Source organism: Dromiciops gliroides, chromosome 1, assembly GCF_019393635.1.
Source record: "Dromiciops gliroides isolate mDroGli1 chromosome 1, mDroGli1.pri, whole genome shotgun sequence".
NCBI lineage: Eukaryota > Metazoa > Chordata > Mammalia > Microbiotheria > Microbiotheriidae > Dromiciops > Dromiciops gliroides.
The window spans coordinates 379,634,510-379,649,048 of NC_057861.1; the positions used below are offsets into that span (position 1 = coordinate 379,634,510).

The window sequence follows — 14,539 nt, forward strand, 5'->3', positions numbered from 1 at the left end:
ACACACACACACACACACCCTTTCCAATTTCCAGAAATCCTTCAGATTTTTTAAAGTAAGATATCCTTCAGTACTACACATAATAATTTCGTAAGTCTTATAAAGTACACACTGTGTATTTCAGGTTTTTGTAAACCTGTGCCCTCCTGCTTTTATCACTAAGATTTTTCATTTCAAAGACAATGATATCAAACTTATACTGAGCAGACTTCATGACTAGGAAATAATGCAGAGCAAATAGAGTGGAAGCATTGATCGGTAATAAAGGGGGAAGGGACTCCATTAAGATAAATGAAACAAATAGGTGGCAAGCAATATCTCCATTTTATGGATTAAGCATATGAGACCCAGAGAAATTAGCTTGCTCTGTAAAACCCCCAAACCTCAAAAAGGTATGCTGTTCAATTCTAGCTCTAACCTAATGACTATTATTGTTCACCTTTTATAATAATAACTAACATTTAGATAGCATATAGATAATGGAGTCATTTATTTAATTTTATTGAATACTTATTTTGAGCCAGGTACTGAAATAAGAGTTGGGAAAACAAAGAAAGTAAAAAACACGGTGCCTTCCTTGGGAACCCACTTCTAAAGGGAGACATAACTATGTTCAGTTAATAATTCTTCCTAAAAGACATTTATTACTGTAACAAATAGCTATATGTGTGTAAAATATATACAATGTAAATGGATTGTAATTTCAGAGAGAAGTTAAGTAGGCACTAGGTAAAGCCTCCTGGAGAAGGTGTGATTTGAGCTGAGACTTGATGGAATCCAGAAAAATGAGAAGGCAAATGCAAGGGAAAATATTTCAGGCATGGCAGACTGTCAAAGAAAAAGTACAGAGTCCAGAAATCACATATTATATAAGAAAAGCAATAATAAGGCCCCTGTAGCTGGATTGTTGAATACATTAAGAGATTACATTGAGGTAGAAAGGTAGAAAAAGGACAAATTGCAAAGCAATTGCCAAATAGAGACATGTATATGAAATTCTAAAGGCTTTCAGTAATCACTAGAGTTTCTTTAGTATGGGAATGACTGTGCTTTAGGAAAATCAATTTGGCAGCTGAGTGAATGAGACATTGGAGTGGGGATAGACACTACAGCTAGAACAATTAAAATGCTATTATGATAACTTAGGTGATAGGTGAGGTCTTTTCCTGGGGGTAGTGAGGAACAGATAAGTAAAGGGAGAGAAGACAACATATATGAGAGGTCTCAGGAGCTAGAAATTAAAATATTTAACATCATATTAAGTATTAGGAATTAAGGATGACACCAAAGTTATGTCTATGTGACTGGGAGAATGATTATAGATTCAACAATAACAAAGAAAAAGTGGAAATAACTAAAGGTTTTCAGGGAAGGATATTTGGCCATGTTGAATATGAATTGCCTAGAGGGCATAACTTTCTAGATATTCAAAATCAGTGGATGACTTAATATAGGTGTTCAAGATAAAGTCTAGGGTTGAATATATAGATCTGTATATATGATAAACAAAAATGTGAGCAATGTAATCACCAAAAATTATAACATGCTGGGAGAAGAGAACAGATTCTAGGACAGAGCCTTGAAACATATGCATGTTTAATGGATATTACCTGGAAAATGGAGAAAACTGAGGAAAAGGATTTCGATGGATATCCAGACAGAATATAGAAAAACCAAGAGAGAATAATGTCACACACACACACACACACACACACACACACACACACACACACAAAACCTATTGAATAGACACTATCTAAGCAGAGAATGTGATTGACAGTTTAGATGAAGATTAAGAAAAAAGTAATTGGATTTGGCAATTAAAAGATAATTTATAAATAGGAAAAGAAATATCAGTGGAGTGATGAGGTCAGAAGCCAGAGAGGATATAGAGAAATCTAGTTTAAATTGCTTTCTCAAGAAGTTTAAGCAAGAAGAAAAATATAAGATGGAAGGTAGTAGGAATGGTCAGAACAAGTGTGAGTATTGTTAGGATAGGGAAGATAGAGGCATATCTGTAGGCAGCAGAGGAGGAAAGAACAGACCAGGATAAATTAAAGATGAGAGAGAGAGTGGAGATGATAGTAGTGAAGTATTCTACAGAAAACATTTGGAGATGGAATAATGGGTTCATATAGAGGAATTGGCCTTTATGGGGATAAGGGCCATTTCATCATATAAGATGTAGGTAGAGGAAGATACAGTGAAAATAAAACCTGAGTGATGTATGATAAGAAAGTGGAAGGGAAGAAAAGGGAGGTCTAAGTTAATTTCATCATTTTGTTTTTTATGAAGTATCAATCAAAGTCTCATATGAAAAAGGGCCAAGGTTTGCCATGAGAGGTTTGAGGAATTTCAGAATAGTTATTATCACCATGGTGAGTGGGATTGAAAACACATCAGGGAGGTTTAATACCAGGGGTCTTTTGAGCCCTGTTTCTACCAGGAAAGATGATTACTTATTGAAAAAAAAAATACAAGTGGGATTCCTTTTTTGTTTTGTTAATTGGCTATACTTAAGAAAGGAATGGAGAAAATATCCATAAAGAAGATTAAACTTAAAAGTAGGTTTGGGTCACACATAACAAAATATGGAAAAATAGAAATAAAATTATACAAAATGGAAAGCCAATTGTTAATCCTTTACTAGTATATTTCTGTTTGTATCCCAAAGCACATTCCATACATTATTATCTCCTTTGAATTATATAACCTTCTGTAGTAGGTAATGCAAACAATTTATTTCTATTTCCCAGATAAAAAAATTGGGGCTCAAACCAGTTAATGATTTTCCAAATTCACACACAATAATAATCTCAGAGGTATTGAATGTGCCTAGGTTTTCCTGATTCTAGTTCAAACCTTATACCATGATGCTGCCTAATAAAATACAAAATTCCGCATAAGATAACAGGGACAGCCTAAGTTGAAAAAATAATTTCTCCCCATAATGTCAGATTTAAATAATTTTCAAATATATAAAATGTGTCTATCATCCACAAGCTTTTAGGCGTTTTTTTTAAGAACTTATTCAGTATATTGATATAAAGTTGGTATTTGCCTATTTGCTTATCAATTCTGTAATTATGATTGGTAAAATATATTTATGCATTAACTTGAATGATTATTTCTCATTATAATTCTACATTCATAGCCAATGGAAAATATAAAACAGTACTACAAATTTAAATACCAATCCAATAGTATCAAGTGTACAGTGAGAATTAGAAGATCATTTGCTATGAAGGTTATCAACAAAATCTCTTGGGAATCCAGAGTACATAAAGCATGATAATGTTTAGCACTCTAGTAAGTTCCAAAGTTAATCTTTGAGAAAATATTTTAATTAAGGTAACTTCTTATGCCAGAGATAAGGTCCTCATCCAGTATTACAGCTTAGTATCTGATCTTCTGCAGTCATTTTGCACCATCTCTCCATGTAGATCATGCTTACAGTGTTCCCAAATGGGGGAGAGATCTCCTGCCTTTTTTTTTTTTTACATAGTTGAATAAAAAGTAGTATAGTCTACAATCATTTCTGAGTATTTGCCTGAGAACCAGGAGTCCTGGCTTCTGGTCTCATCTCTGTCAGCAAATAACAGTTGTTTTTTTCCTGTACAAGTTAAATAAATTTTGATTCCTCATCTAAAAAATAAAATAATTGCACTACATTATCCCTATGAATCCTTCAGTACCAAATATTCTCTAATTTTGTGAGGTACATAACACAAATTTTTAACTGAATATGCAAAATGTATTAGAGCCAGAAATAGTATCTAGTATATAATAAGCACTCAATCAATATACACTTTATGGAAGATATGAATGAACAAGTTCATGGGATCCTAGATCTAGAATTAGGAGGGACTCTCAAGTTCAATAAATCATTTTGGAAATGATTTCTGACATACAAAGAGGTTAAGTGATTTGCCCAGGGTCACACAGCTGGTAAGAGTCAAGTGAGGGATTTAAATCAAAATCTTCCTCTCTCCAATTCCTTTATTCTATCCTCCATATAAAGTGCCTCATGGCAATTCATTTGAAATTTCCTTCCAAGTAAATATTGAACATTAATTGCTTTTTATTGGGGGTGGGGGGCTTCCCATTCATTAATTTGGAGGATCATTTCATCTTCTAACCCACATCTCCCCATCTTCTCCATAAAATAGAATATAATAATATATAACTTCTAAAATCTATGTAAATTTTCCTTATAAATTTGACTTGGTCAATCAATATAGTAACCCAGTCAAAGAAGGTAATTAGTTTAGTCTAACATGACCTCTTCTTGACAAAAAATATGCTCACTCTTTGTGATTAATATTTCTTTTTTGTATACATTCACTATTTTTTACTTGAATATTTTACAAAAGTTCTCAATAACTCAAATTCAAGACATTTTTGACTTTCAGATAAATTTCAGTCTTTTTTTTTACTCCTGAGCTACCTCTGTAGTTTTCCCTATTTTTTGGGAAAAAAAATCACTGACAGTGACTCAGTAATCCCATCTCTCATTTATTTATATACATTCAAGTAAATAAACATATATTGAGTACTTAACTATATGACCGGCAGTGTTCTAGGAATGGGTAATATAAATTCTAAAACAAAATTGTTTCTGTCTTCAAGCAACTCACTTTCTACTGGGAAGGGTGGATAGAACATAAGCACAGATGAATCTGTGCAGAAAATAAGCAGTGAGTAAATACAAATAAACTTGGCAGTGATGGTGGGGTTGCTAGGGCCCAGTACTTAAATAGATAATCAGGAAATAAAGGAAGGAAACATGTATTAATTGCATACTATGTTATATATTGTTTTGCATATTGACTTACAAATATTAACTCATTTGATCGATCATAACAACTCTGGAAGGTAGATACTAATATTATCTCCACTTTACAGTTGAAGAAGCTGAGGGAGGAAGAGGTTAAGTGATTGACCCAGGGTCAAATGACTAGTGAGCATATGGAGTTGAATTTGAGGAAATGTCTTCTATAAATTGTAACATCTCAATTGTTCTTTGAAGAAAGTTGGGGTTTCCGTGAAATGAAGATAAGATACCTTTTCCAGTCATTGGGAACAGCCTATGCAAAGGGAAAACATTAACTGATACTTTGTCATATGGATGAGTATAAAATGAATGGGGAGTATATGAGGGTGAATCACATGATATTGGTGTACAATGAGAGGTTGGAGCCAGACTATACATGGCTTAAAATGACAGATAGCGGAGTGTACACATAGTTCTAGAGGCAATAGAGAACCCAATGTAAGAATGAATTAATTCCTGAACTTGAGGAAAATCAACTTGGTAGTTCTATGGGTGATAGATTAGGAATAGAAAGATTGGGATGACAGATATTTCACTAGTATAGATCAGAACAATCTCTTTAATAATATAAGTTGACAATTTCTACATAATACATAGTCTTAGAGGTTTTCCCAGAGCCTAAAAAGGTTCAGTAAATTATCCAGGTTCAGGACAGGGGGGTGGAGCCAAGATGCCAGACAAAAGGCTGTGACTCTCCTAGCTCCCAACAAATCCATCCACATACCTCCAAAAACCCACAAAAAAACAGTTTGAGACTTAAATAAACATCAGGGATCATCTGTTGTACTGGTGCAATCCAGCCCCAGACAGGCCGCACCTCCAGAATCTCATCATCTTCAGCATCAGTGGCTTCTTTTGAAACTCAGCTCATGCAACAGTGAGGGGGTTCAGTGGTTGGCCAGAGAAAATTAGTAGGAGGACTCTGCTTTAGCAGAGGTGAGAGTGCTGTGGTGTTACTAAGTGGACGTGAGTGGCAGGGCCCAGTGGGTGAGGGGCACAGGCACACCAAGCTTTCAACCATAAAGAATCAGATTTCAATCAGATTTCTGATTCTGGGTTTAAGAGCAAGCAGGTCAGTGGTGACTTACAGGCCAGATGGACTGAAAACAAGTCTAAATCATACCACCTGGGACCCACTGTACCTTGGGACAATGCATCTTGAAAGCAGTGCTCCACTTTAAGAAGGAGTTAAAAGCCAAGAAATAGCTGGGCAAGATGAGCAGGCAGAGAAAGCAGCAGAATATCAAAACTTTCTTTGGTGGCAAGGTAGATCAAAATACATGCTCAGAAGAAGATCACAAAGTCAAAGCTCCTACATCCAAAGCTTCCATGAAAAATATGAATTGGTCTCAGGCAATGGAAGTGCTCAAAAAGGACTTTGAATATAAAGTAAGAGAAGTGGAAAGAAAAGAAAGAGAGGTAGGGGAAAATGGAAAGAGAAATGAGTGATGCAGAGGGTCAGAAAAAAGTCAACAGCTTAAAAAGACAACTTGTCCAAATGGAAAAGGAGGAATATAAACTCTCTGAAGAAAATGACTCCTTAAATTTAGGATTGAGCAAATGGAAGCTAATGACAATATGAGAAATCAAGAAACAATAAAGCAAAACCAAAATAATGAGAAAATAGAAGGCAATATGAAATATCTCATTGGAAAAATAACTGAACTGGAAAATATATTTTAGAGAGATAATTTGAATATTATTGGACTGCCTGAAAGCCACGATCCAAAAAAAGAGGCTAAATATAATCTTCCATGAAATTGTCAAGGAAAGTTGTCCTGATATTCTAGAAACAGAAGGTAAAATAGAAATTGAAAAAATGTACCAATCATCTCCAGAACGTGATCCCAAAAGGAAGACTTCTAGGATTCTAGCCAAATTCTGGAGATCCCAGGTCAAGGAGAAAATATTGCAAGCAGCTAGAAAAAAGGAATTCAAATACTGTGGAGCTATAGTCAGGATAACACAAGATGTAGCAGCTTCTACATTAAAGGATCAGAAAGCATGGAATATGATATTCCGGAGGGCAAAAGGAACTGGGATTGCAAGCAAAAATCAAGTACCCAGCAAAACTTTGTGTAATCTTTCAGGGGAAAAATGGGACTTCAATGAAAAAGAGGACTTTCAGGAACTCATGATGAAAAGACCTGAACTGAATAGAAAATTTGCCTTTCAAATAAAAGACCCTAGAGAAGCATAAAAAGGTAAACAGGACAAAGAAATCATGAGGTATATTAAAAGATTAAATTCTTGACATTCCTACATGAGAAGGTACTTCTAACTCATAAGAAATTTCTCAGTATTAGCGCAGTTGAAAGGAATGTACTTAGAGGGCACAGGTGTGAATTGAATATGAAGGGATGAAATCTGTCAAGAATTTCTTTTTTGTGTTTATCCCTATTTTTTTTTCTTTTGTGGGGCAGGTGGGGGGGGGTTGCTTATGTCTGTGCCCATATGTGGACTCATGTCCTCCTGGGTCCAGGGCTGCTGCTTTGTCCACTGTGTCACCTAGCTGCCCCATGATGATATCTTTAAAATAAAGTTAAGGGGTAAAAGGAATGCACAGGAAGAAAGGGAAAGGGAGAGGTGGAATGTGGTAAAGTAACTCACATAAAAGAAATAAGAAAAAGCTTATGAAGTGGAGGGGAAGATGGGGAAGGCAGAGTTGAGTGAGTGAAACTTACTCTCAGCAAAATTGAGTCAAAGAGGGAATAACATGCACATTCAAATGGGTATAGTAATATATTTTGCCTTGAGGGAAAGTGGGAGGGGAAGGGGATAAGAGGGGAGAGGCTAAAGAAGAAAGGACAGATTGGGGGAGGGGGCAGTAAAAATCAAAACACTTTTTGAGGCATGGGGTGAAAGAAGATAGAAAATAGAGTAAACATCAGGGGAGGGAATAGAATGGAGACTAATATAGTTAGCAATAGTAATTATGAAAGAAATGATGAGCAGGATTTTACCAGAAGGACTTACGAAAAATGCAAACCATCAACAGAGAACAAACTGATGGTATCTGTATACAGATTGAAGTAAATTTTATTTGTTAGTTCCTCTTTCTAAAGTTATTTTGTCTGTTTTCTTTCACAACCTAACTAATGTGAAGATATTTTGCATGACTTCACATTTTAAATTTGTGAGATTTAAAATTGGATATTAGATCATAAATCTCCCCTACTTAACCTTTCCCTTAATTTATCTCCCAGACTAGTAAATGGAAGAAGCTTTTGGTTTTCTAGATAGACCTTTTATTGTTATGGTAGTCACAAGGTGATGTTGATTAGAAGGATAGCAAAGTAGAAACACAATACAAATCGTCTTAAGTCTAAGCTTAGTCTATATTCCTTATAAAAACTCACCAAAACCGAAGGTCACCTTTGGAGAGAGAGAGACCGTCTGTGCAGCACAGTCAGGAGACCAGCAGAGCAGGAAAAAGCCCCCACTTCCGTTCTCTCCTTGCCTTTTAACCTTGCACCCCGGAAGTCGAGTGTATAGCAGGCAGTCTGACATGCGCAGCAGGCGCACTGGCGTGCATAGCTCATGCCATTGGTCTCCTCCCCAAAAGGGTGGTCCTAAAAAAAAACTGGCGTCTTTCAGTTATCCTAACCGACTGTTAAAAAACTTTCATATTTTTTTTACCACAAATTGAATTGCTTGATTTCTTAGGGAGGGGTAACTAGTGAGGGAGGAAGAAAATTTGGAACGCAAAGTTTTAAAAAATCAAAGTGAAAAAAAATTTTTTTACATGTAACTTGGGGAAAATTCTAAATAAATAGATATTTAAAGCAAAAAAAGAATGAAGGACAAAAAGAAAATATTACCCAGGGTCACACTCCAAGTATGTCAGAAGTTAGACTTGGATCCAATACTTTCTATCTCCTGTGTAACCTTTCTAACCATTATGAGATAATGACTTTTATATAGTCATCCATAAATATACTACTTGTACCATAGAAACTAAGGAAATCATCAAGATCCCAGTGTAGTAAGTAAAAAGAGATTAGGACAGAGCCTGGAGGAACACCCACATAAAAAAGGACAAGTCACAGAATCATGAATGTAATGTTGTTTGTTGTTATTCATCCGTCCTTCTTGAAGAGTCCCAATGGCATCAGATGGGACATGTCTTGAATTCCAAGTGAATTGGATATAAGTGAGGTAGAGCTATGCAAAGTCATCAGCCTTACTCTCTCCTTCAGACATCAGAGTCCAGAGGCAAACATAGATCAAGAAAACTGGTAATGGCCCCAAATGAAGTGAGACTGATCTTTTTAATCTAAATTCTTTCCTAAGTTTCAGTTTGTTTGAGGCAACCTATTCAATAAATAAAGGCTAGGTAAGAATAGAAGCAAAAATTAGCCAAGTTTGCCTTCATAAAAGAATCAATATGGGAGTGGAAGACCCTTAAAGTTTTGGGCCAGAACAGAAACAATTGCTATTTACCCTCATTCTGAGCCATCCAAACCCAAACAATGAGCAAGCGAGGCCTGGGTTAGAATCTATCATTGGTCAATCAGTGATTTGGGTTTTAAGGCATAGTTAAGTATGTGAATATGGTAAGAAGACTGAGCATAAGAGCTAAGTGTCAAGGAGGAGTAAGAGCTTTGGCTACTCTTCTATAAAACCTTTGAAACTGTTAGTGATTGTCACCTTCTAAAGAGTATAGAAATACTATTGAATTTCTTAGTTAAGCCTGTAAAGAAAGTTTCTATTAAGTAGTGGAGTCAAAAGTCAGACTGCATAGAATTGAGAAGTGAGTAGGAGGTGAAGAAGTGAAGACAGCAAATGTAGGCAACATTCCATATTCCAGCAAATAAATCAACTATGCCTGCTTATCTAAACTCAAGTTCAGTGAGATGTTCTTACTATCAGCCTACATAGTCTGAATATGAATTCTCTATATTAATTTTTGTTTTGTCAGTTTTAGTACTGACAAATAATTATCCTTGGTATAGAAAATAGAAGGAAAATGGGAGTCCAACAGAAATGGCTTTCCTTAATTTGCTGTATTATCCCATCCAACCAGAACAAGTCATCCCTTCTTTAACCCTCCTCTTCCTTACTATAAATAAATAAAAAAAAAAACCAACAAACTCATGTTTTTGTTTTCCTTTTATTTACTGAGGACCCTCAGTTCATTGCTTTCTTTAAAGTACTATACCTTTCACTAGTCTTGCAAAGTGATACAGCCCTTTTGTATCCTTCCTTTGTTTTATGCTCTTACCTCTATCTTCTCTACAAATCTTTACAATATTTAAGTTGGTTGGTGAATGCCCTATGATTCCATATAAGTAGCTTTTTTCCAATATCTGTTTTCTCTTGCTGATCAGAACTTTTTTCTCATTATGTCTTCATAATTTGATACTTCATAGCTTCCTACCCTCTTGGACTGACTTCTCCTGGAGGTTTTTTTTTTTTAATTTCTATTATTGTCTTGAAATTTCCTCTAAAATGAAAGCTATAGCTATAATATTTATAAAGACCATATATGTATAGACACACACATGTGTATTCATCTGTGTGCATATGTACATGTGTGTCTGTCTTTCTGTATATAAACAATCAAAAAGTGGTTGTAGTCTTACCATAAATTCAAAAAAGTGGAAGGTAACATTCACACAGGGAAGATAATTTTCACCCTAGCAATAAATTGTTTTCTTCTTGATGAAAACTGGAACTGGAATTATCAATAATATTGTTATTAAAGGAAGTCAAGGACCTATTAGCTGGTTTTGCATAAGCAGGGATAGAATTCCCACAGACTGGATAATTGAAGTTTCACAACTCTATATCTATATCTATCTAATTATAGATAGATAGATAGATAGATAGATAGATAGATAGATAGATAGATAGATAGATAATGGAAACATCATGCTTGCCATCTGTTTCTGAAATCTCTATTTTTTTTTCTTTTGTTCCAGGTATTGTGTCAATTTAGTCAATTTAGATTCTTTGTGACCCCACTTGAGATTTTCTTTTTCTTTTTTTCTATTTTCTTTCTTTCTTTCTTTCTTTCTTTCTTTCTTTCTTTCTTTCTTTCTTTCTTTCTTTCTTTCTTTTTCTTTCTTTCTTTCTTATGAACAAGGCAATTTATTAGTGAATCTGGTGTGGACTATCCTAATGCTTCTTGTTGGCAGCAGCCACGTGTCCGGCAGTTCTATTCAGGTCTCTCTGTCCCTGAGGTGTCAGCTTCTGTCCCCAATCGTGGTCCTTTTTTTAAAAATTTTTTTTATTTCTTAATTTGAAAGGTATTTATTTAAAAACCAAAGAAATGGGGGCAGCTAGGTGGCATAGTGGAAAAAGCACTGGCCCTGGATTCAGGAGGACCTGAGTAAAGTCTGAGTATAGCCTCAGACACTTGACACTAGCTGTGTGACCCTGGGCAAATTACTTTACCCTCATTGCCTCGCAAAAAAAACCCAAAAAACAAAAAATTAAAAAATAAAAAAAATTGGGGGCAGCTAGGTGGTGCAGTGGATTGAGCACCGTCCCTGGAGTCAGGAGTACCTGAGTTCAAATCCGGCCTGAGACACTTAACACTTAGTAGCTGTGTGACCCTGGGCAAGTCGCTTAACCCCAATTGCCTCACTTAAAAAAAAAAAAAAAAAGCTTTGGTATTTGAAAACTCAACAATCATCAGTCACTAGAAAGCCTAATAATTCCCTTCCCAAGCCCATCCCCAAATCTCTGTAGGCCAAGAAACAGCACTTCCAAATCTAACCCAGTAATGCTATGTCTTCCAATCAGGCTGTGTGCACCCTTCTGACCCTCTGGAGGCTGCTTCTGACTGGGCCCTGAATGAACCCATCAGCAACACACAGCCAAGCTTTCCAGTGGCCAAACAGCTCCAAAATCATTTCAGTGATTTGCTATCTAAAGTGGAGGCTGAAACCATCCAACATTTCCAATCAAAAATAAATTAAAAGTTCATTCAAGGAAAAAGACATTAAATTAGGAAAAAGGAATTTTTCTAGCTGAGAGTTCCAAAAAGGGGAAGGGAACAGGGGATGGAGGTGGAAGGAGGTCTCTTCCTAGAGGATAGAAAAGGGGGAAAGCTGAAGGAGTCAGGTCAATTAATTTCCAAATAGGTTCACTTTATTAAGGTGGTAGTTTACAAAAGGTCATTACTGTCTCTCTCCCTCCCTCATCCCCAAAGTGATGCTCATTCATTCCAGTATAAAACTCCTGAACAGCCACAAACACTTCCGAGTCACTGGTTTTCTCAACAAGGAACAATAGGGTTGTTGCTTTCAAAAGGTCCCTTGTTCACAGCAGCAGCACTTTTTGGGTGCTGGGTGTCTTGTGCAAATGGAAGCTGAAAGCAGTACTGTTAATTCACTCAGACTCCTAAAGAGCGACTTGGCTCTGGGCCCACAGTATTCATTATACATGAGTTTGAACAGAAAGAGGTGGAATGATGTGATGAGGGAGGTCATGCTGAACCAGAAGAGGAAGGGCAGGCCAGGGTACTGATTGGCTATGTGTTCCTCCTGGGCCAGAATTGCTTTCAGGTGCAGGGTGTCCATTGGGTCTTGCAAGTACAACAGGTCTATGGAGATGTACAGGACGGGGGTGATGGGCTGGGTCATCAGGACAAGGAAAGTGTGGCCCTGGTGCTCAGAGGTCAGTTCCGCAGGATCCTTCAGGCAGCCGGCCTCACAGGTGTAGATCTTGACGGGTGGGCTGTGGGGCTTGACAGACACATGCAAGAATGGCTTTCCCTCCCCATCCATAAGGACAGCCAAGTTGATGTAAGCAGTCTTATAGTGCATCCCGTGTAAGATGTAGCAGTTGTGGAGCACATCAGGATCTGCCTAGAACTGAAGGTTGTTTTCTGTGAATTGCAGACCCCCAAAGCTGAGTACCATCCCTTGCATAATCCCAGGGGTCCCCACCTTCACCAGTCACTTGCACCTCCGTTTCTGGAGTGTTAACTTCCGCACATCAGAGAACTGCAGGATCTAGAGAATACTAGACAACCTTCCTGGCCAAAGGCTCTCTGCATGTATGGTTGGGTGACCGCTGAAGCAGTGATCTTCATAATTCAGAGTTGACTCCATCTGCTCCTGTTCCCACCGGTTCAGGCTAGGACTCAGCAGAGGGGCTGGTGAGCAGGACAGCATGTAGTACTGTATCAAGTTGAGAGTCAGGCTAGATGGTGTGTGAGCATCATTGATCTTTTCCATTTCAGCCCCTGAGGCAAGAGCTGGGCCCAGAGCTGCTGATGGTCCTGGAAGAGATCAGCCACGGGGATCTTCATCAGCTCCAAGATCTCCTTCCGAGCTATGTCATAGAGGGTCTGCTGTTCCTTCATCTCCTTAGCCTCCTTGGCCTTCAGGTCCCGCAGGTCCAAGGGCTCCGAGATGTAGACCACCCACAGCATGGCCTCATCCAGCAGTGACTTGGGGGACATCTGGAGCAGGTCTACCAGCTTCTTGGCGGCCATCAGCACCAGGTTCACCTTGCCGTTGGGCAGCGGGGGCTTGTGTCCAGAGTGGAGCAGGAACAGGTGGTCGCCGGCCTTCTCCAGGGTGCTGTTGAAGGCCTTGAGAGGCGCCCTGGGAGTGGGCGCCACGGTCCAGAGCACAGCGACGAGCTCCATGGAGTTGTGGATGTGGATGCACTGCACGTAGAGGTGGGGGCACTCGCGGTGCATCCAGGAAGTCCTCCTACAGCAGCAGGCACTGGGTCCCCGGCCCCGCCAGCGCTGCCAGACCCCTGCCTCCCACTGCCCCTCAGGACCGGCCCCAGTCCCAGGCGGCAGCTCGGGCTGCTGCAGGCGGCGCAGACGGCGCACCAGGCCCTGGCGTCACTGCAGCGCGGGGGCGCCCGCCTCGGCCTGCGCGCTCAGCGGCCGCAAGCACCCCCAGCTGGTTGCGGCTCACATCCAGGACCAGGAAGCCGTTGCCTACCAGGGCGGGCGGCGTGGCCGTGGCAGACTCCGCGCTCGCGGAGCCATGGGGACCGGCGCGCTCAGCAGCGTCGCCTCGCCACGCTCCTCCAGCACCTGCCACACGCAGTTGGCCGCCTTCATGCAGGCCTGCGGCGCTGCCGCGCGGTGCTGGCCAAAGCTCCAGCACAGCAGGTGCAGGCCCGACCCAGCCCCGGAACCTGACCGCCTCACCCGTCCGCCCACATACCACGAGAGCAGCAGCCCTAGCAGCCCCAGCAGGAGGCGGGCCCAGGTACTGGACAGCAGCCCTGGCAGCCCCTTGAGCCCCTGCTGCAGCCACATCAGGGCCGCTGCCAGGCCCTCCTGGCCACCGCTGCCGCCACCGCCCGCAGCTTCCGCCCTCCTCATCCTGGTCGTTCTTTACCATCTTGAGGCCTTCCAGGGCCTGCAGGACCCTTCGGGCCACGCTCTCAGAGCTTCTGCTGAAGTGACTGGTCATGACGCCGTATGATGTAAGAAGAGTTCTGTTTACTACTTTCCTGGCCTGTGCTCTTCTCTGTGAATGACCACAAGCCCTCTCTTCTGTCCTAGAACTGTGAGGAGGGTCCCTGCCCCACAGGAACTGAAAGCTCCCATTTCCTAGGGTTCCTCCTCACCCTGTGACTGCCTCCCACTACTGAGACCTGGATCTGGGCATGTGCAAAGCAATAGAGTTCTGCCACCAGTGCAACCCCAAAGACCCTTTTGAACCACTTTTTTGATTCCCTTACCTATGGGCTGAGGGCCCCAGGAGGATCTCTTAATCCTCT

The 14,539-nt window shown here is 39.7% G+C and overlaps 1 pseudogene; it reads right to left on the reverse strand.

Moving 5' to 3' along the window:
• Positions 1–12,087: 12,087 nt before the first annotated feature.
• On the reverse strand, positions 12,088–14,072 carry LOC122749480 (annotated as a pseudogene).
• Between the last annotated feature and the right edge of the window lie 467 nt (positions 14,073–14,539).